The sequence below is a fragment of the Eleutherodactylus coqui genome, chromosome 12 (genome assembly GCF_035609145.1).
Source record: "Eleutherodactylus coqui strain aEleCoq1 chromosome 12, aEleCoq1.hap1, whole genome shotgun sequence".
NCBI classification, from domain to species: Eukaryota; Metazoa; Chordata; class Amphibia; order Anura; family Eleutherodactylidae; genus Eleutherodactylus; species Eleutherodactylus coqui.
Window position 1 is genome coordinate 91,049,026 of NC_089848.1, and position 23,473 is coordinate 91,072,498.

Consider the following 23,473-nt stretch of genomic DNA (forward strand, 5'->3'; position numbering starts at 1 on the left):
ATTTCTTTGCATTGAAACTCTCCTGAAATGTCTGTTTTTGTAAATACTTGCACTCCCCATGAAATCACAAGTCTATTGCATGTTGTCTAAGAGCGCAGCGTCGTACCGTTCCTTTCACCCTTCCTGCCAGCACTAGTTGTCTAAGCTTGTAGGGATATGACCTGCTTGACATAGGAATTGGTAACACCCAGTTGTCAATTTATGTGTATGTCTCTGGAAAGATAAACGGCGGAACAGCGCAACACAGATAGATATAGTTCGCTGGTATATGCCATCTCTTTATGAACGGCGAATGTCTGACATCTGGGGAACACCCTTCCTGAGAATAAAGGGCTGCAGTGAACAATGCTGGCCAATCAGAGCACCATGCGGTGTTTTAGATTACCTTTGCGCTACCATTGCTCGGTGCGCATCTGGTAGTCTGCAAAGTACGGCGCAATTTAAGAGGAACGAAGAGAACCGGGGTACTGGATCATTGGGGGGGACAATTACCCAAAAGGAGAACAGAAGATAAAATTACTTCCCCCTTCTGGTCCCTGAAAAAATTCTGTCCGAGGACCAGAGGAATGGAAGTATTATTATTTTCTGCTATCCCTGTATGACTCTGTTCCCTGGATCCACCTGTTTTCGGGTACTTCTTTGTTCTTCGTTATTGATTATATTATATATATCATATCAGGGGCGTAACTATAGAGGGTGCAGGGGATGCGGTTGCACCCGGGCCCAGGAGCCTTGGGGGGCCCATAAGGCCTCTCTTCTCCATATAGGGAGCCCAGTACTAGGAATAAAGCATTATAGTTGGGGGCCCCGTTCCAGGTTTTGCATTGGGGCCCAGGAGCTTTAGGTTACGCCTCTGTATCACATAGTACATTGTGATCCCACATGCTGTGGGATACTGATTCTTTAGGGCTGCTTCATAAGGACGTATTTGCATGAGACGTATTTGCAATATGCAGAGAATAGAACCTATTGATTTCAACGGGTTCTTTCATAGTTCCGTATTTTGCACGCTCATGTTGGCCCCTCCCCACAAGCCCCACCCACTTTTTTGGAAATGTGTTGCAGACTGTGATGAGCGTGCACAAAAATTTGTGACTTTTCTACTTGGAGTAAAGCAGTTCATTATTGTCCCTAGCCCATTTAATAAGTACTCCTGCATTACAATGTATGCTCTAAGTCTCCGACTCTGCAAGATTCGCACTTCTCGTGGTATTGTGTGCTTTGGGGTCAGCATTATAAATAGTTAAACTGTTTTTTTTTGTTTTTTAACCTTTTTTTTTTTTTAAGTAGCTTGTGAAGTATTTGTTCTCTCTGTGTACCGGACCGAAATTCACAGCAGTTGTAGCAAATTGAACAAGTATCTCCACAGGAAATGATTGCAACACAAATAATGAGTTGTCAGAGGACGCTGCGCTCTCGTGTGAATTATGATTGGCTCCTCTCTGCATCAGCTGCAGGATGGGAGTGGGAGATGGGGAGACGGAGAAGAGCTGCCATAAAAGTGTAGTCCTGGTGAACCGTAAATTATGCCGTACGGATAATTACCACCGATCACTTCTCTATTAGATGCTGCTATAAGACGTCTCCGTATGTGATTGATCGCCTTCCATCAGGTCTTCAGTAGTGCGGGAGCGCCAAGGTGTGCCATGCAGAACTACGCGTATAAGTTAGGATGCAGGTCTGTGAAATCAAGCTGTTTCCTATTCATTTAATGGTGATTATACGGATAAACATTTAAAGGGATATTCCAGGAGGCCCCGTAGATTTATAGAGGTAGTGTTGCCTTTCGATGTGATTTTCGGGTAACTTTAAGACTACAAAAAGTCCACTCCCCCCCCAGAAAGAGTGCCACTCTTACCGAATAGGCATAGTTTGGTACTGCAAATTAAGTGACAAATGCTGAGCTGCAATACCAGACAGAACCCAAGCTCGTTTACTCTTAACATGACTCCTATAGCTGCATGGCCATTTCTCCATTCATTATACGGCTGGAAGTGGAAGGCCGCGTGACTTGGTTGAAAGAGGATCAGGAGATCCATGTTCTATAGATTAGGACCCCCTCCTATTGGGTTATATGGCATGGATAACCTATTTAAGGATGGCATCACATGTGCAACTGTATGCCAAACCTATAGACTGCCTCATGCAACTCTATGCCAAACCTATAGACTGCCTCATGTAACTGTATGCCAAACCTATAGACTGCCTCATGTAACTGTATGCCAAACCTATAGACTGCCTTATGTAACTGTATGCCAAACCTATAGACTGCCTCATGCAACTGTATGCCAAACCTATAGACTGCCTCATGCAACTCTATGCCAAACCTATAGACTGCCTCATGTAACTGTATGCCAAACCTATAGACTGCCTTATGTAACTGTATGCCAAACCTATAGACTGCCTCATGTAACTGTATGCCAAACCTATAGACTGCCTCATGCAACTGTATGCCAGACCTATAGACTGCCTCATGTAACTGTATGCCAAACCTATAGACTGCCTCATGCAACTGTATGCCAGACCTATAGACTGCCTCATGTAACTGTATGCCAAACCTATAGACTGCCTCGTGTAACTGTATGCCAAACCTATAGACTGCCTCATGCAACTGTATGCCAAACCTATAGACTGCCTCATGTAACTGTATGCCAAACCTATAGACTGCCTCATGTAACTGTATGCCAAACCTATAGACTGCCTCATGTAACTGTATGCCAAACCTATAGACTGCCTCATGTAACTGTATGCCAAACCTATAGACTGCCTCATGCAACTGTATGCCAAACCTATAGACTGCCTCATGCAACTGTATGCCAAACCTATAGACTGCCTCATGCAACTGTATGCCAAACCTATAGACTGCCTCATGTAACTGTATGCCAAACCTATAGACTGCCTCATGTAACTCTATGCCAAACCTATAGACTGCCTTATGTAACTGTATGCCAAACCTATAGACTGCCTTATGTAACTGTATGCCAAACCTATAGACTGCCTCATGCAACTGTATGCCAAACCTATAGACAGGCGTATGCAGCTGTATGCCAAACCTATAGACTGCCTTATGTAACTGTATGCCAAACCTATAGACAGGCGTATGCAGCTGTATGCCAAACCTATAGACAGGCGTATGCAGCTGTATGCTAAATCTGTAGACAGGTGTATGCTAATCATATAGACAGGTTTATGCCGAACCTATAGACAGGCGTATACAGCTGTGTGCCCAACTTGTAGACAGGCGTATGCAGCTGTATGCCAAATCTGTAGACAAGTGTATGCTAGTCGTATAGACAGGTGTATGCCCGACCTGTAGACGGGCGTATGCAGCTGCGTGCCCGACCTGCAGATGGGTGTATGCAGCTGCGTGCCCGACCTGCAGACGGGCGTATGGAGCTCTGTGCTAGTTGTTAAGATAGGTATTTGCCACTCTGTACTGAACGTATACACACGCTTATGTAACTATATGCAATACATATACACAGGTGAATGCAACTGTATGCTGAAGGCATAGATAGAAATACGCAGCTGTACGCTGAATATATAGACAGGCTTATGTCTACTTCTGTCTACGCCTTCAGTATACAGCTGCATATGCTTGTCTGTATGTTCAGCATACAACTGTATACACGTCTATGTGTTTGGCATATATAGTTGTGTGTATACAGCTATATGCCGAATGTATAGAGATACATATGCTGAGGCCGTAGATAGAAATATACAACTATATGCAGAACATATTGACAAGCGTAAGTACTGTAACTAGGCCGAATATATAGATAGGCGTATGCAGAACCTACAGGCCGGCATATGTAACTGTGTGCTGAATGTATAGACAGAAAAATACATCTCTATGCCTAGACTACCATACAAAACGATGAATAATTGTAAAAAAGTGCATACCACGCGTTTCGCTTCTTTTTCTCTTTACGGTTGTAGTGGAGAGCACAATTGAATTTGCTTTTTTAATATATTTAGGGTTGCAAGACTCCAACTTATCATGGCAAATCCTCCGCCATATAGCTATGTAAGTCTAAGGGCGTATCGGCATATACACCAACAGTAGAATACGAGAAGTGAGCGCTGCCCTTCCCATTGTCACTTTTCACTTCCCTCTCTTCATTTGTTCCCATTGTATGCTTTGCCTTTTGCCCAGGGTTACAGTCCATCCACAGATAGACGCCGAACATCCTGAGCATTGTAACGCGTTTCGCAGTTAGTTAGCTTATTCTGCATTTTGGGGATGATAATAGAGACTTCTTATCTGTGTCAGTGAATGAACCGCCTGGCTGTGAGCAGTAGCACTCAATTTTGATGTTTCTCCGGCAGTAGTCGCCTTTTGCATTTCATCTTATCAGTGTCAAAGACTTTAGTCAGCGGTGGATTAATGCTGCGATTGTGACGAGAAGCTGTGAGCATCGATTCTGATAAAGGGATGTCCTAATAAGACGCCACACTGGTCATTAGCCCTACCGCTTCTTCATTTCTATGGAAGCCAGGTTATCGCAGCCTGCATACCAGCCTCCTACACTCCCTTTCTTTTTGAGGCCGCTGGGCCAAAGAAAGAGACTTTGTCTTTAGTTTGACTGTACATCTATCCAACGCTAATGATTTCTTAGCCTTTTCTTCCTCCTCCTGTCATCTTTTATTCTTCTGCAGGAGGATTTGTGGTCAGATATACAGTAGAGAGGCTTTCTTTACTCTTAATTAGATCCAGTTTCCACCCAACATGTGGCATTATGTCTTCTTTTGTGCCGCTTGAATCAGAAAAGACCATAAGTAAGAAATATTGCAAAGGGATGAGCAGTACTGGAGGGGGCGAGTTGGGTCATCGGAGGTGTTTACTGCATTTTTTATGCCTCTGTGAATTGAATTGCAATTTTTTTTTAATACTTGGACTTTTTGTCTTTAATCGACTAACTTGTAGTTTTGGAGTCACTTTGACGTTGACCATGCATAGAAAATTGACAAAAGAAAAAGATCACATGGTCTATCTAATCTGCCCTTATAGTATTTCATTTTTATTTCTCTCTTGGGTTGGATCTATGTCAGGGGCGTTGCCTTTAAAGGTTCGATTATATGACAGTATAGTAATAGTGGCCCCCATAGTGGATGCAGTAGTAATAGTGACCTCAGTAGTAATAGGGTCCCCATAGTGGCCCCAGTAGTAAGTGACACCCATAGTGACCCCAGTAGTGATAGGGATCCACATAGTGACCCCAGTAGTGACAGTAACCCCATAATGGCCACAGTAGTAACAGGGACCCCCATAGTGGCCCCAGTAGTAAGTGATTCCAGTTATAAGAGTGACCCCCATAATGGCCCCAGTAATAACAATAATCCCCATAGTGGACCCAATAGTGATAGTGACTCCAGTAATAATAGTGACCCCAGTAGTAAGTGTCCACAGTGATCAGAGTGGCTCCAATAATAAGAGTGGCCCCAGTAGTAATATTGTCCCCCATAGTAGCCCCAGTAGTAAGTGTCCCCCATAGTGACCCCAGAGATAACAATGACCCCCATAGTGGCCCCAGTAGTATGTCACTTCAGTAATGAGTGACCCCCATAGTGGCCCCAGTAATAAGAATGACTCCCTTAGTAGACCCAGTAGTGATAGTGACCTCAATAGTGGCCCCAGTGGTAACGGTGACGACCATAGTGAGCCCAGTAATAATAGTGATTCCAGTAGTAAGCGACTCCAGTAGTCAGAGTGTCTCCAATAATAAGAGTGGCCCCAGCAGTGATAGGGTCCCCTCATATTGACCCCAGTAGTAATAGTGACCACAGTGGTAATAGTGATCCCCATTGTGACCCTAGAAGTTACAGTGACCCCTATAGTGGCCCCTGTAGTAACAGTGACCGCCATAGTGGCCCCAGTAGTAATAGTGACTCCCACATCGGCCTCTGAACGGCCGCATGGATGGGAGATTCTCTTTCATGTGATTTTTCAGTCACGCTGTGGCCGTGACATGGCCGACCAAAAATCACTGCACGGGCCACATAAACCAAGTCGGCGGGCCGAATTTGGCCTGTGGGCCTTGTGTTTAACATGTGTAATCTATGCTTATCCTAGGCAGCTTGAACTAATTTGTTGTTTACACAACTGCTGGAAGTTTGTTCCAAGCATCTGCTACTCTTTAAGTAAAAAAAAAAAATCCCTCAAACTAATCTCCGATTGTGCCCCTTTGTTCTAGTGTTTACCTTCCTAATACATACACTTCCCTCCTGTCCCCCTCTTCTTTCTCTCCTTCTGTAACACAAATAAGGATTTCCATCATGTTCTCCCTCTCTCTTCTCTCCTCCTGTAACATAAAGGCTTCCCTCCTGTCCCCCTCTCCTTTCTCTCCTCCTGTAGTCTATAGAAAGGTTTCCATCATGTCTCCCCTCTCCTTTCTCTCCTCCTGTAACATATATAAAAGATTCCCATCACTTCCCTTCTCTTTCCTGTAATATATATAAAGGTTTTCATCATGTTCCCACTCTCCTTTCTTCCTCCTACAACATATATAAAGGTTTCCATCATGCCCCCCTCTCCCTTCTCTCCTCCTGTAACATATATAAAGGTTTCCATCATGTGCTCCTCTCCCTTCTCTTTTCCTGTAACATATATAAAGGTTTCCATCATGTCTCTCCTCTCCCTTCTGTCCTCCTGTAACATATATAAAGGTTCCCATCATGTCTCGTCTCTCCTCTCCTCCTGTAACATATATAAAGATTTCCATCATGTCCCAACTCTCCCTTCTCTCCTCCTGTAACATATATAAAGGTTTCCATCATATCCCCCTTCTCCCTTCTGTCCTCCTGTAACATATATAAAGGTTCCCATCATGTCTCTCCTCTCTCTTCTCTCCTCCTGTAACATATATAAAAGTTTACATCATATCCTTCTCTCCTTTATTTTCTCCTGTTACATATATATAAAGTTTAACATCATGTCCCTTCTTTCCCTCTGTAACATATATAAAGGTTTCCATCATGTCCTCCTCTCCCTTCTTTTCTCCTGTAACATATAAGAGGGTTCCATCATGTCTCCCCTCTCCTTTCTCCTGTAACATATATAAAGGTTTCCATCATGTCCTCCTCTCCCTTCTTTCCTCCTGTAACATATAAGAGGGTTCCATCATGTCTCCCCTCTCCTTTCTCCTGTAACATATATAAAGGTTTCCATCATGTCTCCCCTCTCCCTTCTTTCCTCCTGTAACATATATAAAGGTTTCCATCATGTCCTCCACTCCTTTCTCCTGTAACATATATAAAGGTTTCCATCATGTCCATCCTTTCCTCCTGTAACATATATGAAGGTTTCCATCATGTCCCCACTCTCCCTTCTCTCCTCCTGTAACATAAATAAATGTTTCCAACATGTCCCTCCTCTCCCTTCTCTTCTCCTGTAACATATATAAAGGGTTCCAACATGTCCCTCCTCTCCCTTCTCTTCTCCTGTAACATATATAAAGGTTTCCATCATGTCCCCCCTCTCCCTTCTCTTCTCCTGTAACATATATAAAGGTTTCCATCATGTCCCCCCTCTCCCTTCTCTTCTCCTTTAACATATATAAAGGTTTCCATCATGTCCCCCCTCTCCCTTCTCTTCTGTAACATATATAAAGGTTTCCATCATGTCCCCCTCTCCCTTCTGTCCTCCTGTAACGTAACATATATAAAGGTTCCCGCCACGTCCCTCCTCTCTCTTCTCTCCTCCTGTAACATATATAAAAGTTTACATCATATCCTTCTCTCCTTTATTTCCTCCTGTTACATATATATAAAGTTTACCATCATGTCCCTCCTCTCCCTTCATTCCCTCTGTAACATATATAAAGGTTTCCATCATGTCCTCCTCTCCCTTCTTTTCTCCTGTAACATATAAGAGGGTTCCATCATGTCTCCCCTCTCCTTTCTCCTGTAACATATATAAAGGTTTCCATCATGTCTCGCTCTCCCTTCTTTCCTCCTGTAACATATATAAAGGTTTCCATCATGTCCATCCTTTCCTCCTGTAACATATATGAAGGTTTCCATCATATCCCTCCTCTCCCTTCTCTCCTCCTGTAACATATATAAAGGTTTCCATCATGTTCCCCTCTCCCTTCTCTCCTCCTGTAACATATATAAAGGTTTCCATCATATCCCTCCTCTCCCTTCTCTCCTCCTGTAACATATATAAAGATTTCCATCATGTCCCAACTCTCCCTTCTCTCCTCCTGTAACATAAATAAAGGTTTCCAACATGTCCTCCTCTGACTTCTTTCCTCCTGTGTGTGGGAGATGACGGAGATATTTGCCATTTTGTATGTCTATTATCTCTTTCAGCTGTGTAGATCTAAGATGGAGGACATCTTGTGTAAAGAAACCTTCCTCCATGAATTAGCATACCCAGCCACAGAGGCGTTAACAGAGACTTGCCATTCTTTGCAGTTTAGAGGAGAACCAGTTTGAACCAAATGTTAGTTCTGCCATGTGGCGTGAGCATGTCTGATAATCTCTTCCCCCCTTTTAGCTAAAGCGTTACATCATAAACACTCCCTATGAGAATGACCTGTAAGAACACAAAATGTTGTAATGTATCTGAATGTCCCACCTTCCTTTGTTTAAATACTATATAAAACGTTTCGTGCCAAAGTAAAGGCAGATGTCCTGTGGTATACACTCTATAATCATGTGTCGTTCATTGGCTACTCCTTGCTTGTATTAATCATATCTAATATAGCATTCTCTGCTAACACATATATAAAGGTTTCCTTACTAGTTGTCGAGGAAAGGGTTTTTTCTTGAGTCATTCACTCAAGAAATAAAGTGGACATTAAAAATAAAATAGGGTGACGGCTCCAGTGAATGACTCATTGATTTTTATTAATGAATAATAAGCCATTCTTAAGCAATCCAATGAAAATACTATCAGATGTACGACATCCACCTAGTGTGAAGTCCTTGACAACACATGAAAAAATGGCGGATCATGCAGTACATACTGCGCCGGGCTCACCTCCAGAGGAAAATAATAAGGTGAGTGCTTGTACTTGTGCCACAAAAAGTCATGTATTAGGCCATTCTGTTAACCATTCCTGGGTTCGTTAGGACCCTGACTAACATACAAATTTACAAAAGTTTGGCAAATGCCATTGTTAGTAATAGAGATGAGCGAGTATACTCGCTAAGGCACATTACTCGAGCAAGTAGTGCCTTAGCCGAGTATCTCCCCGCTCGTCTCTAAAGATTCGAGGTCCGGCGGGGGGCAGTTTCTGGGCTTTTTATAGGACAGGGTATGTTGAGTCCAGTGGTGTGTTTTTTATACTTGCCGGCCTCCCAGTTCTCTAGCAGTCAGCCCTAGAAACTGGCCCTTTGTCCATGCATCGGACTCCTCTCTGCATTCAGTACGCATACACTGGTCTCTACGAGACAGTATTCCTGCAAAATTATTTTAACACCTAGTGGAATCTTCGCCATGATGGAATTCTAAAGGCCGAAAAAATCCAACATGCTATTGGATGGGAGTCTCTAATGAATTGGTCATTCAGTGCATATATCCTTTGATTCTCTTGTGTAATATACATCATATCTAATAGTTGAGAGCATTGAACGCCTTCCTCACCCTAAGGGCTTATTCCCACGGGCGTATATCGACCGTTTTTTTCACGGCCGGCCGATATACACTTTCGTCTGAGCATCCCCCCCCATCACCACTCTCTGCCTCTGTCATCCACTCCTGCGTTTGCAATGGGAGGGGGCGGGGATGGAGCTAAGCTCCGCTCTGTTCCATCCACTCCCATTGCTGACTATGGACAAAGGGGTGGGAGATTAGCTCCGCCCCCGTCACACCCACTCCCATTGCAAACTGCTCGAAGGGGAAAAGAGAAGAGGGAAGGGGGGGATTGCTCAGTAGGAAGCGTATATCGGCCGGCCGTGAAAACGTTGTCTTATATACGCTCATGGGAATAAGCCCTAAAGGACATGACTCTTAGTATATTGGAACCTTGGCCAACGTTAGAGTTCACGGTAAGACTGGAGTCTCATGTCCTGCTTCTTTATATTTTGACATAAATGTGAAACATCTGTCCCCACTTTTCTAAAAATGTGAAATCTACAATTTATGACCTTTTCCCAATGTCTCCATAAACTTTTCTCTTTACACTGAGCCATAGGGGGTTTTCAATGACTTTTTATGGGCCATTAAATGAGCAAGCGTCCATCCAGTAAGCACAACCATTGTAGACGTTCGTCTCCTATTTTTCCACCATCTGTTTCAGATAGATGGCCGCATCTCGCAAGACTTAACATTTCTTTGGCCATTTGCATATTTGACGCTGATGGAATTGATCAAACATGTAAATAGTGTCTCCAGGAATCTGTTATCTCTGGCCAAAGATGTAGATTGATGAAGTGTTGGGATTACATCCTCTCTTCCTTCTGACACTCTGTCTGCTGGCAGAATTTACATATGTGAGGCGTCTTCACAGTTTATGGATGGGCTTTAAACCTCTTAATTCTCCTTGCTCCTGTCTCTTGTCTGAATATTTATCACCAGAGGTTAGCAGAACAGTTCCATCATGAATATATTATGGGCAGTTTTTGTCAACCAAGTTTTTTCCCTTCTTAAGAAAAGTTGTGGTTTGCGTACTATAATTGAGCCTCTTAAAGGACAATTCCAGATACTGTCAATATTAACATGAGTATTATAGAAAACCTGGTTAAGTAACATGGCCAATGTATTTATGGATACAGAACTCCTTTCATATGCTTTTAACCCTTTCCAATCCATTGTCTGACGTCAGAAGACATTATGATTTAAGGCTGTACAGCTCCGATGTTCAAAGACGTCCGTCGGGGTTCTCTTACTGTATATTGCCAGCCTCTCTGCTGTCGGAGCCTATCCAACGTGTCACCTCATGCAGTACTGGCTTTAGCCAGCATATAGCGCTGTTGTATAACGGCAGAAAAAGAGTAAGCCCCCTAGGAAAACCAGGGTACACATTGGATTGGAAAGGGTTAAAGAGGTATTCTGGGGACCCAAAGTGAACTTCTGTTAAATATACGCATGATTTGGGTAATATATATGTGTTGCCGATTTCGTGCTTGTACTTAAAAAATGCTTACCAACGGGGGTCACTTCCATGCTCTTTATATTTCAGTTTCCCGTGGTTTTGACCTGTAGGCTATTCAGCACTACAGGTCAGACGGTGGCAGTCGGTGATTTTAACACTTGCGCAGTCAACGTGACCTGCAGGAATGTTTTTCAACCCTGCGTGGTGAGACACCATATTTCCGTGTCCTCCACACTTATCTTACAGATAGCAGACTGAATGAGTGGGATAAGGACCAATAGGAAGCGTAAGTCATGGCGACATGCACATGAGCAATGGCTGAAAAGGGGATTATGGGGCATGCATGTCAATCTACAAGGTGCCTGCAGCCCTTTTGAAAATGAAGGATACTGTGCAATGAGGAGCAAATTTGGCGGCTGAATTAGGTACAGAAACTACGTTCATGTTCTCTAAATTAATGGAATACCCCTTTAAATTAAGTGACTCATGTATGTAATTTTGGTGGTGTTAATTATATCTCATTCTGTAGAAGAGAAATGAGATGTTTGTTCTGTTTTTTAAAAAACATATCTGCTTTTTGTTTTTTTTATTGGAGTAGCCATATTGGAAACACACCATTCCTGTATTTTCTATATGGACAGTACAGCAGTGTGTGTGCTTCATGATTAACTGCCATCCATTGCAGCAGCCATAAAGTGATGGAGTACATGCTCCTCCCCCAGAGACCGGAATGTGACAGGCGATCTGCATATAGAAACGTACCTGTGTGCAGTGTTCTATCCTGCCTCCAGGAGTACAAAAAAGCTGTCATTAACTAGCCTAACCTTTTGATGTTAATGACATGACTCTGCTCATAGTGTGCCAATCTACACGGTAAAGCTCACAAGTGAATTACAGAAGTGTCAGCCTGTGGTGACTGCTGTAGTGGTTGGTGTGAAAGATATTTTTTTATATTCATCTGTGATTTTATGCTGTAATCTGTGATATTTATCAAGAGGCATGACACAACTTGTGCCACTTTCTGCTACAAAAAAAAATTAATAAACATGTCAAAAAATGGAGCGCACACCCATTCCCACTGAACCTGACATCTTGTCCAATAGTTGAGAAAAGTCACTCATATATAATGCACCATATTTTGCAACTGTTCTTTCTTTATACCACAAGACTGGCACAAATCGATTGCCTACTGCCTCCCTATGTACAGGATTACTGTATCATTCAAAATTTGGGGACGGTGCATGACAAAGGGACTCAAAGAGAACACCAAAGATTGCTTCCCTATGCCTTAGTGGGTATTTCAGAAAGAAGTAGACCTAGATTAGTTATGATTACAATTGTAGCAAAGTTTGACTTGCATGTGTTAACTTTAAGTCATTTTGAGCCATTGAAAAGCTGTTGCTAACTTAAATACGTTGTTTGAGATTTAGGATAGGTCAGCAATAGTATAGGTGGACAACACCTATAACGTAATGAAAAGCTATTGAAACACCAAATAAACTGTGGGGCGGAACATTTTCTTAACACGTTAAAGGGGTTGCACCAGATTATCAAGTTATCCCCTATCCACAAGATAGGGGATAACTGGCTGATGAGTTGGGGTCTTACAGCTGAAACCCCTGCCAATCTGGAGAACAGGACTCCTCTGTCCCGCTCCCCTGTCTCTGCAGCTTCTCTCCCCGCAGTGATGTCACTCTGAATGGAGCGTTGGTCGAACATACATGGGCTGCACTCAATTGATTTCAATGGTTGTGATGGAAATACCTGAGTGGGTGCCGCTCGGGTACTCGACAGCCCCATTGAAAGTGAATGGAGTGATAGTGAGTTGCACAATCAGCGGCCCATTCAGTCTCCTCCTTATTACAGGGGGTGCAGTAACCTGGCAGTGAGGGGGACACGGGACCCTGGTTCTTGAGATAGACAGGGTCTTAGTGGTGAAACCCCCACCGATTGGCAGCTTATCCCCAATCCTATGGATAAGGAATAACTTTTTATTCTGGTACGACCCCTTTAAGTGTGAAGTTTAAACTCTTCTCCATCTGTACAGCATGTTGTTCTGTCTGCGCCCCTTCCTTTCCAAGTCTCTTATTTCGAGCTGTGTTTAGTATTCTCTTCTTGTTGTTGATCGTTTCTCCTATTAACGATGATTGAAGAACACAATGTCTGCAAATCTTTGTGTTTCCTTTATGTCGTTATTAAACTTTTACGGTTTTCATAAACTTGGCAGGGTGTTCTACAGTCACAGCGGTAACCGATCAATTACATACAGACAGTCTCTTAAAAATTGTTTATTGCTTTCATAGAACAAGTCCGTAATATTTTACCTCAGCCACCGGCCAAATTTATCACCTGACATCAGATATATTTAAAGGGGAACTCCACCTAATCCAGACTTGGAAGAGGAGAATGGGGGAGGAGAGCGAGAAGGCGTAAATATACATATTCAGAGACATACTCCTAGTAACAGCTTGAGATGTTCTAGGTGGAGTTCTTCTTTACCCCATATAAGGTACAGTTCTGCTTTAAGACAATGCCACAATCTATTTCGCCTTTTCCCTGGTATGATGTCGTGGGAGCTCCTGCCGCAGAATACTAAGCCTTGAGTAAGATGCATGAGGCATGTGGGAAGGCGAAATATATTCACATCATTGTAATCCAGTTACACTTTCAGAAAAAAAAGTGCCCCACTTGTCACAGGCCTTTGGCAGAGCTGCAATGATTTTCGTATTAAATCTAATGTAGAAGCCGAGCCGTCATTCCATTGCGGTTTCTATTCCGTCTTTACAAGTCACAGAGGAGCACACAGATTTATTTGTTTCTTCATGCTTATAGGAAAACATTGCAGAATTGAATGATTTACCATTAACTTTAGAATAACTGGAAACACGTCATTCTTACTTTCTACCACCAGATGGCAGCCAAGTAGCATTTGGCAATGATTTTCTTAACAGCATTAGTCTGTTAAAGAGAGAAAAGCAGTCTATTGACTGCCCTGGAAATCATGTGTGGATGACATTAGTCCATTTATTTCCAGCAACTCATTAGGATGCTTTATGCTTAATAAGTGGATTTCCATGTTGCAAAGGCGCAGTCATTTCTCCTGCGAGCTGTTCTTGACTTGTATGGTTGGTTTCCATCGCTTGCTGCTAAGTGTATTTTATACCTTCCTTCTGCTTTTGACATTATTTTTGGATGTTCATTTGCTTTCGGAGCTCCGTATATTTCCCTCCTCATCTTGGGCTCCCAAGTGTAATGCAGAGGATTACAGAATCTGCCTTATTTCATTTTTGCATATGCATCCTCCACCTACCCCACCCAGCTCGATTTACCTCTATGCATTGACCCTCCTGTCGTAAACTGCTGATGAATAGCCTTTTCCAAGTCCCTGCTGATGGAATAATTTATAGTAGACCAACCTGGTGAACCTGCATTTCTCCTTTTCACTATCGCACTGATTTATGTTTGTTTTTTTTTAATACTTGTTCTTTCATCAGTTTTGGCAATAGATAGAATTTCACTGTATATTGTACACAGGCATATACATGTACGCTCTTATATTTACTTCCCCTGCTCAAGGCTTGTTCATTATACCTTTAAAAGGCTCGTCCAAGGTTATCATTTTTGTAAAAACCAGATTCCCCCATGACAAAAAATAATAGCAGCTAATACTCCCCTCTCCCGACTCCCACTTGTCCCCTCTTGGCAGCTTCAGGTCTCCTCTGGCCGATGCCGGTATGTATTTACCAGCCATTAATACAGATAACTACTTCCTGTGAGCGTCTCTGGACAGGCAGCAATCATAGCAGCAAGTAGTTAACTTACTGAAGTAGGTCAGGTTCGGCAACTGTACGCAGGGACCCTGCATCTGCGGTGCATACTGTACATGCAGAAACGCAGACGCTGGGAGAGGAAGCAGGGTCTCTGTGGACAGCAGCCAAAGTGCCGGAACGGACCTGCTTCACTGACACCTATTACTATTGGGGCTACTAGCAGAGTCACACTATTACTATTGGGGCTACTAGCAGAGGCACACTATTACTATTGGGGCCACTAATAGTGTTTTTTTACTATTGGGGCTACTAGTAGGAGCACACTATTTGTATTGGTGCCAATAACGGGGATGCACTATTACTATTGGGGCCACTAATGGAGCACATTATTACTATTGGGGTCACTAACTGGGGCACACCATTGCTATTGGGACCAGAAGTGTGTACTATTACCGCTGGGCCCACTGAGAGGGGGCACTGTTAATAGTGGAGTCACTGAGAGGGGGTGCTATTACTACTGGGGTCACTGAGATGGGGTGCTATTACTAGTGGGGTCACTGAGATGGGGTGCTATTACTAGTGGGGTCACTGAGAGGGGGTGCTATTACTAGTGGGGTCACTGAGAGGGGGTGCTATTACTAGTGGGGTCACTGAGAGGGGGTGCTATTAGTACTGGGGTCACTGAGAGGGGGTGCTATTAGTACTGGGGTCACTGAGAGGGGGTGCTATTACTACTGGGATCACTGAGAGGGGGTGCTATTACTAGTGGGGTCACTGAGAGGGGGTGCTATTACTAGTGGGATCACTGAGAGGGGGTGCTATTACTAGTGGGATCACTGAGAGGGGGTGCTATTACTACCGGGATCACTGAGAGGGGGTGCTATTACTAGTGGGATCACTAAGAGGGGGTGCTATTACTAGTGGGATCACTGAGAGGGGGTGCTATTACTACTGGGATCACTGAGAGGGGGTGCTATTACTACTGGGGTCACTGAGAGGGGGTGCTATTAGTACTGGGGTCACTGAGATGGGGTGCTATTACTACTGGGATCACTGAGAGGGGGTGCTATTACTACTGGGGTCACTGAGAGGGGGTGCTATTAGTACTGGGGTCACTGAGAGGGGGTGCTATTACTACTGGCATCACTGGAATAATGGAGGTAAAATTAGAAATTGTGATAAAATATGCCCAACCACGCCCACTTTTATATTGCCCAGTATTTTTTGGCAACAACCCTAGCTGCATCAGGCAGAGTACATGACATTACATGCTGCTGCAGTCAGTCACAGTGCCAAGCGATCGAGTGCTGAGCTCCATTATTGCACTGGTGACCTGAGTTCGAATCTGACCAGGGGCCACATCTGTATGGAGTTTATGTTGGTTTCTTCTGCATAGTCGGATTTCTTCCCCCACACCAAAAACCTACTGCTAGATTAAAGGCTTTTTTTACAAACTGATCCCCCATGGCACAACATAGCAAAGGAGCTGATACTTACCCCTTCTTGCATGTCTGCCGGCTCTGAATCTGTTTGTTGACGTCATGGTTGTAGGCTGCGGTTCACCTGTGTGATTCCATAAACGGGCTGCTGCAGCCAATAACCGTTCTCTGAGCTCTGTGATTAGCCACAGCAACAGGTTTATAGGACATCACAGGCTGATTGCAGCCTACAACCATGACATCAGCATGGAGCCAGTGGGAAGCGGTGAGTATCGGCTCCTTTGTTATGTTGTGCCATGGGGAACTTGTTTGTAAAATATATAATATAATATATACCCTGTTTCCCTGAAAATAAGACCTACCCTGAAAATAAGACATAGCATGATTTTCCAGAATTTTTGAGGATGCAAAATTATTTTTTAGGCTTTTTGAGGATGCTTGAAATATAAGCCCTACTCCAAAATTAAGCCCTGCTAACAGTTAATTAAAAAAGTCAATTTAAATAGTGTCCAGGCAGCTATACATGTAAAAAATACATGTAAAAAAGTTAAACCTTTTTGAACAAAAATTAATATAAGACACTGTCTTATTTTCGGGGAAACACGGCATGTATAATAGTTTGTTGTTTTTTTTACCTTGCAAAACCTTTAAATTTGCTTGACATGAAATTGGCCCTAGTGAGCTCCATACGGTACAGGGGGTGATGGAAAAATATATGTACAGCGCTCCAGAATAGGTTGTAAGCAAGAGCAATAATCCTCTTCAGCAGATGGCAAGTCATACCCGATACCGATGAGGCCAAATCCAGCGCCTCCTTTTTTAAACTTTTTTATTTTTTGGTACAAACTCTCATCAGAACATTAATAAGACTTAGTATTTATTCCTAGCGAAGAATTAAAGCCAAGACTCCACGTTAAGACTTGATTTCAGAAGACTCCTAAGCAGCTTAAGGAGCAAGATGGAATCTTGTTCTGCGTTTCGCGGAGAAGTGTTTACAGGCACATAGAGCAGCAATGTGCGCCGTCATATGTTACTTACGTTGGCATCTCGAAGAAGCAAATGGTGGACAACACCGACAAGGAACAAATTCCTGGAAGGAGCAGGACTGTGAGGAGGTGGAATATTAAGTCATATTTTGTAAATGTGTATAATACGCTTCTTAGAATTGTTGATAAACTGCAGCAAGCTCTCGCCTGAGCCAGATCCACAAAGTCTGAATAATGCTGGGGATTAGCAACGAGGTTCCGGTAATCTTTTTATGTGATGCAATATCTCCTGTACGCTAATGATTTTCAAAGTCAAAATCCACTTCCAGATACGGAATTCTAAGTTTACACATCGGCATCTTCTGTACAGGATCCTCATATTTAAAGGGCCACTCAAGCATAAACACATTTCTCCATCCCTGCCCCCCTCAACTGGTCAGATTCTGGAGGTCCAGTCACTTCCCTTCATTGCAGCCTCTTGTCTGATGCTCATCAGACACCATCTTGATGTGATATATTTTTTTTTTTTTAACTTCCTGTTTCAATCAATCCCATGATGTATCTATATATAAAGACGAAAGCCCTGACTGACTGACTGACTGACTGACTGACTCGCCACTAATTCTCCAACTTCCCAATGTCGTAGACACCTGAAATTTGGCACAAGCATAGTTTATGTCCAACATAGGAAAAGTAAAGGGGTCCCAATTCGATTATTCAATTCTAACGCAAAAGAATTAGCGTCCAAATTTTACATACAGAATCTAATTCTCTCACTTCCCGATGTCGTAGAAACATGACATTTGGCACGGGCATTGATTATGTTATAAATAGGAAAAGTTAATGGGTCCCAACTCGATTATTCAATTCTAAGCGCAAAAGAATTAGCGTCCAAATTTTACATATGTAATCTAATTCTCTCACTTTCCAATGTCATTTTATATAAAGGAAATGTCGTATGGTTAACTCCACGTGGTGTTTTCTGGGTAACGCAAAGAACCATGCAAAATGGTGAACATATTTTTTCCTCGGTATCTCTAAAGTAACCACGACTTCATAAGATTTTCCATGTGAACACCAGATAAACACCAGGACCAAATTAACTCGGGCGAAGCCGGGTATATCAGCTAGTCAGTATATATTAGTTGATTGCCTGCAGGGGGACAATTTAATTATCGTTAGCTTTTTAAATTCACCTAAATAAGCTACAGACCATAAATATTACAGTCAGGAGGATGAGTTGTGATCTCCTCTATTAGAACTGTGTGGCAGGAGCTGTGTGATTATTAGCGGTAACTGTGACGGGGGTGCCTGTACCCCTTCTAAAGAATTTTTGTAGCAGCATCCACGTAACGACATCACACAGACTGAGGAATTGAGTAGAAAACGAATCCATAACCCCAAGTAGACCTGAACTGGTCAGAATTGACATCACATGACTATCTGAGGAAAAGGGCATGGCAGTTTCAGATAGAGAGAAATAAGGCTAATTTCACACGGGCGAATGCGATATCGGGCCGTGAAACTCGGGCCAATATTGCGCTCACCAATATGTGATGTTCACGTGGATGCGAGGCATTTGTGATAAAACCACCTCGCATCACTTCAGGGGAATAGCGATTCTCTGCCGCAGATTGTCAGTGGGAAGCCTCGCATTGCACTGGCTTACACCTCGCACGCGGTGCAGTGCTTTGCTGGCCCCATGCAAATCAATGGGCGATGCAAGGGCATGCCCCAAGATAGAACATGACGCGATGGAGGAAGAAATTGCTTAAAGGGGTTGTCTTGTGCCGAAACGTTTTTTTTTTTTTTTTTTTCCATAGGCCCCCCGTTCGGTGCAGGACAACCCCAAAGGATGTGTTAAAAAAAAAAAAATATTATTACTTACCCGAATCCCCGCTCTGCAACTTCTTCCTTCTTTTCCTCCAAGATGGCCGCCGGGATCTTCACCCACGATGCACCGCGGGTCTTCTCCCATGGTGCACCGTGGGCTCTGTGCAGTCCATTGCCGATTCCAGCCTCCTGATTGGCTGGAATCAGCACACGTGACGGGCGGAGCTACGAGGACCAGCTCTCCGGCACGAGCGGCCCCATTCACCAGGAAGAAGACCGCACAGCACAAGCGCGTCTAAAAAAGCAAGAAGACATCAGAATTAGACGGATCCATGGCGACGGGGACGCTAGCAACGGAGCAGGTAAGTGAATAACTTCTGTATGGCTCATATTTAATGCACGATGTATATTACAAAGTGCATTAATATGGCCATACAGAAGTGCTGAACCCCACTTGCTGCCGCGAGACAACCCCTTTAAGTGTATGACCTCAATCACATTAACTGGGTTCATATTTGTTTGAGATGTGTACGACTCGCAGCGTACAAATCTCGCACGAGATTCTTGGCCGAATGAGGGTTGGGCTAACATGCCGCCCTTGAAGATATGGCTGCAACAGCTAGCTCGGAATTGGCATTTGATTCCACCTTGCACCATTCCAAATTACATTAGAACTGTCTGATGGGTGTAGTTCATTAGTAGCAAGAGGTCCTGGGCTTTATGTGATCCTCAATTCCTCCCCCTCTCTTGTCGGCTGCAAACCATCAGTCAAGACCCCGGAGAAGTGGTTGAGGATTGGAAAAAGCCCAGGACCTCTCGCTAGTAATGGAACACCCATCAGACTGTTGCAACTTAATTTACATACAGCACACTATGGAATGAAGCTGGTTTCTGGGTAACATTTGCAACCATAGCAATGAGGAAAGTATGTTGGCCTTAACCCTCATACAGTAGGTTTTCCATGTTACTGTTTTAGTAGTTGACAGATGTTCTTTTAAAGGGAACCATAAGTTTTAGACCTCCTGTCCACGGCCGGATTTGAATTGCTACTGCTATGGAAATTTTTCTGCTCACAGGAAAGAAATCGCAGCACGTTTTGCCGCATAGCCGTCTTCCATTGAAATCAATAGAAGCTGTCTGTGCCGCGGCCATTCCGCAATCATCATTGCGGAATGAACGCAGGTGCCACATCATCGCTATGGCGACGGCGCGGCGTCCTCTTAAATGCGCACGCTCCAGCTGGCACTTTCGCAGCAGAGGAGGCCGCATAATGGGCATATTGGCAGCACAGCAGAAGATGCCAGACAAGTAAGAAGCTCTGACACCAGGCCAAACTCCGCTGCGGGAGTCCTGCATGTGGGGTCCGACCCACCCATAGACATGCAGCCTAAGACTAAGTTATGGTGCTCATTGGACAGCTCCTGAGAAGCCTGGGGATGTGCTTTTTATACTCATCCAGCTCCCCCTTCCCACGCTCTCACCCGTGGTCCGGGCATTGGACTCATCTCTGCAGGCTGTACTGTTCTCTATGGACACACGTAGACTTCCACGGCTGCACCCTAACTTAAGTTATAGTGCCTACAGGGCATGACAAGTTCCCTTTGAACATGCTATTCTTTTTGTACAACTTTTTCAAAAAGAACCATTTATATCCGTTAACATTAAAGGGGTTGTCCCGCGCCGAAACGTTTTTTTTTTTTTTTCAACCCCCCCCCCCCGTTCGGCGCGAGACAACCCCGATGCAGGGACCTAAAGAAAGCTTACCGGAGCGCTTACCTGAATCCCCGCGCTCCGGTGACTTCTATACTTACCGGTGAAGATGGCCACCGGGATCCTCTTCCTCCGTGGACCGCAGCTCTTCTGTGCGGTCCATTGCCGATTCCAGCCTCCTGATTGGCTGGAATCGGCACGTGACGGGGCGGAGCTACACGGAGACGGCATTCTGCACGAGCGGCTCCATTGAAGAGAGCAGAAGACCCGGACTGCGCAAGCGCGGCTAATTTGGCCATCGGAGGGCGAAAATTAGTCGGCTCCATGGAGACGAGGACGCTAGCAACGGAGCAGGTAAGTAAAAAACTTTTTATAACTTCTGTATGGCTCATAATTAATGCACAATGTATATTACAAAGTGCATTAATATGGCCATACAGAAGTGTATAGACCCACTTGCTGCCGCGGGACAACCCCTTTAAATAGGTGGTCTGGTTAAGAAATCCTATTTTTCAAATACCTTAATAGGTAAATCTTAATTAATAAAGGGCGTTTCACTGTGCAGCATCTCTCGTTGTGGAGGAACATGAGCACCCCCCCCTCCCACACACACACCTCACCTCCCCCCTCTGTATTCTAGCGATGATAACTATTTCTACCTTTAATTCAATGTATACAATAGAAAACAAAAACCTCCAGCACTTCCATGGAGCTAGAACGTTTTTTTGCACTTACATGTTTCAAACAGAGTTCTTATTTATAATGATGCTATGAATAAAAACTCTGTTCGAAACATGTAAGAGCAAAAAAAACTTTTTTTTTTTTTTTGGAAGATGGTTTTTATCCATCATGTTAAAATAAAATACTGCTTTTATCGTGGTATCCATGGAAGTGCCGGAGGTTTTTGTTTTCTATTGCTGTGGGGTGTGCCTGCCGCTGTCCGTGCACCCGATGGTTGTTGTATCCATGCGGTGAGCTGGCATTTTGGATTTACAATGTATAGTACAACTTCCTTTTATCTTGTGGGATCAGTTGTACTTTTTATAATTTTATTTAAGTGACATATTTACTGAATATTTTTTATACATTTTTAGGAGGGGGGTTGGGGACGGTGCAAAAAATAAGAATTTCTTAATTGTTGTTTTTTCTTTTTCTTGGTTGGGTGAGGGTGATTTCTTTGTTTTTTCAGTATTTACTGTCTAGTATACACATATACGACAATATTGCATTTTTATAGTCTTTTTATTATTTTTGCACAATGAAAACACTTATTTTTTAATTATAGGACATCCTTTCTATGCATTCTATGACCTATAGCATTTTTGTTTTTACACTTTTGTAGCTGTATGAGGGCTTGGAAGCGACGTTTGGCTAAATTTGACTGTTTGATTACCTTTTATTACTGTTTTTGGGAGGCGGGATGAGCAGAAAATGGTTATTCTGGCAATCTTTTTTATAGATTTATGGTGTTTACCGCTAAAGAGGTTGTGCCACTTCTAGCTGTTTTACTGCAGGAAATAGAGAGCTCTGTATCTTGTGTAGTGGCCCTGCAGGCTGAATCCTATTGATGTGAATGGAACTCGGCTTGTCTGCTTCCTGCATAAAAACAGCTAGGGATAACCACTTTAACTTTACAGTACGCATCATGCACATGCAGAAATAACACTCATCTCATCTTTTTTTATTACTAATTAAACATTGTGTAACAGAAACTAAGTTTTTTTTGTTTGTTTTGTTTTTCTTCTGTAAAATCACTTAGATATCATGGTCACCTTAATCTGCTCTCTCTCCACCTACAATGGGGCTACTGCTGCAATTTTGGTCTTGTTTGGAAACCAAGATTTTTGTCCCATTCTAGACGAAGATAGAGCCATTAGAATAGCGCATTTCCCCACCCAAACCATGCTAGGGCAAAGCTGTTAGGTAGTTAATATAATTAATTTGACCTCTGCACCTTCTAAAAGTTCCCTCAACCCCTGTCTGGGACCCTAAAGATTACTCACACTGTATACTCATGAATATCAATCATTCCAAGAGAACTTGTGTTGGCTTCTATCAGCTATTCTGGAGAAAAACAAATATAATGATCCACTTACTGTATAGAAGGGGGTCTGTGAGTCACACAGTCTGCTTTGTTCCTTGTTATAGTGCTGTTGTGTGTTCTATAAGTATACTCTGATTTAATATGTACGTGTGTGTGTGTGTGTGTGTGTGTGTGTGTGTGTGTGTGTGTGTGTGTGTGTGTGTGTATATATATATATATATATGTATATTATGGCGCTGTATACTGTGTGATTTTGCTAAAGATGTGTCCACAAAATCGCAGCTCAAGGTTTCAGTGTCAATATAACTTCAGCCTTTGCTTAATTATAGTAACAATTGGAAAGCCGAAGTGATGCTGAGAACTGAAAGCACTTTAGAAGGAGAAGCGGGGGAAAGTTAATGCTTTTAAATGCTTGAATTGAGTGGACCATTAATACGTGTAATTTGAAGCACAAAGCGGTGGTGGAAGCTGCATTTTTCTTGTATCCTTTTTTTACCTAAACTTCTTTTTAATAAATTTTGGATACAAACACAACACAGAACAAGTCCGTGGGTCCCCGGATCCCCTGTTATTTCTATACTGTACATAATGGACTATGAGTGCGTAGGGGGAAAAATTACAAAAAACACACCAAATTGAAATAAAATGC

General features: G+C 43.2%; 1 protein-coding gene across 1 annotated transcript in view; it reads left to right on the forward strand.

Moving 5' to 3' along the window:
• Positions 1–23,473, forward strand: part of LOC136587190 (uncharacterized) — a 390,750-nt gene that overhangs the window by 48,141 nt on the left and 319,136 nt on the right. The window lies entirely within an intron of this gene.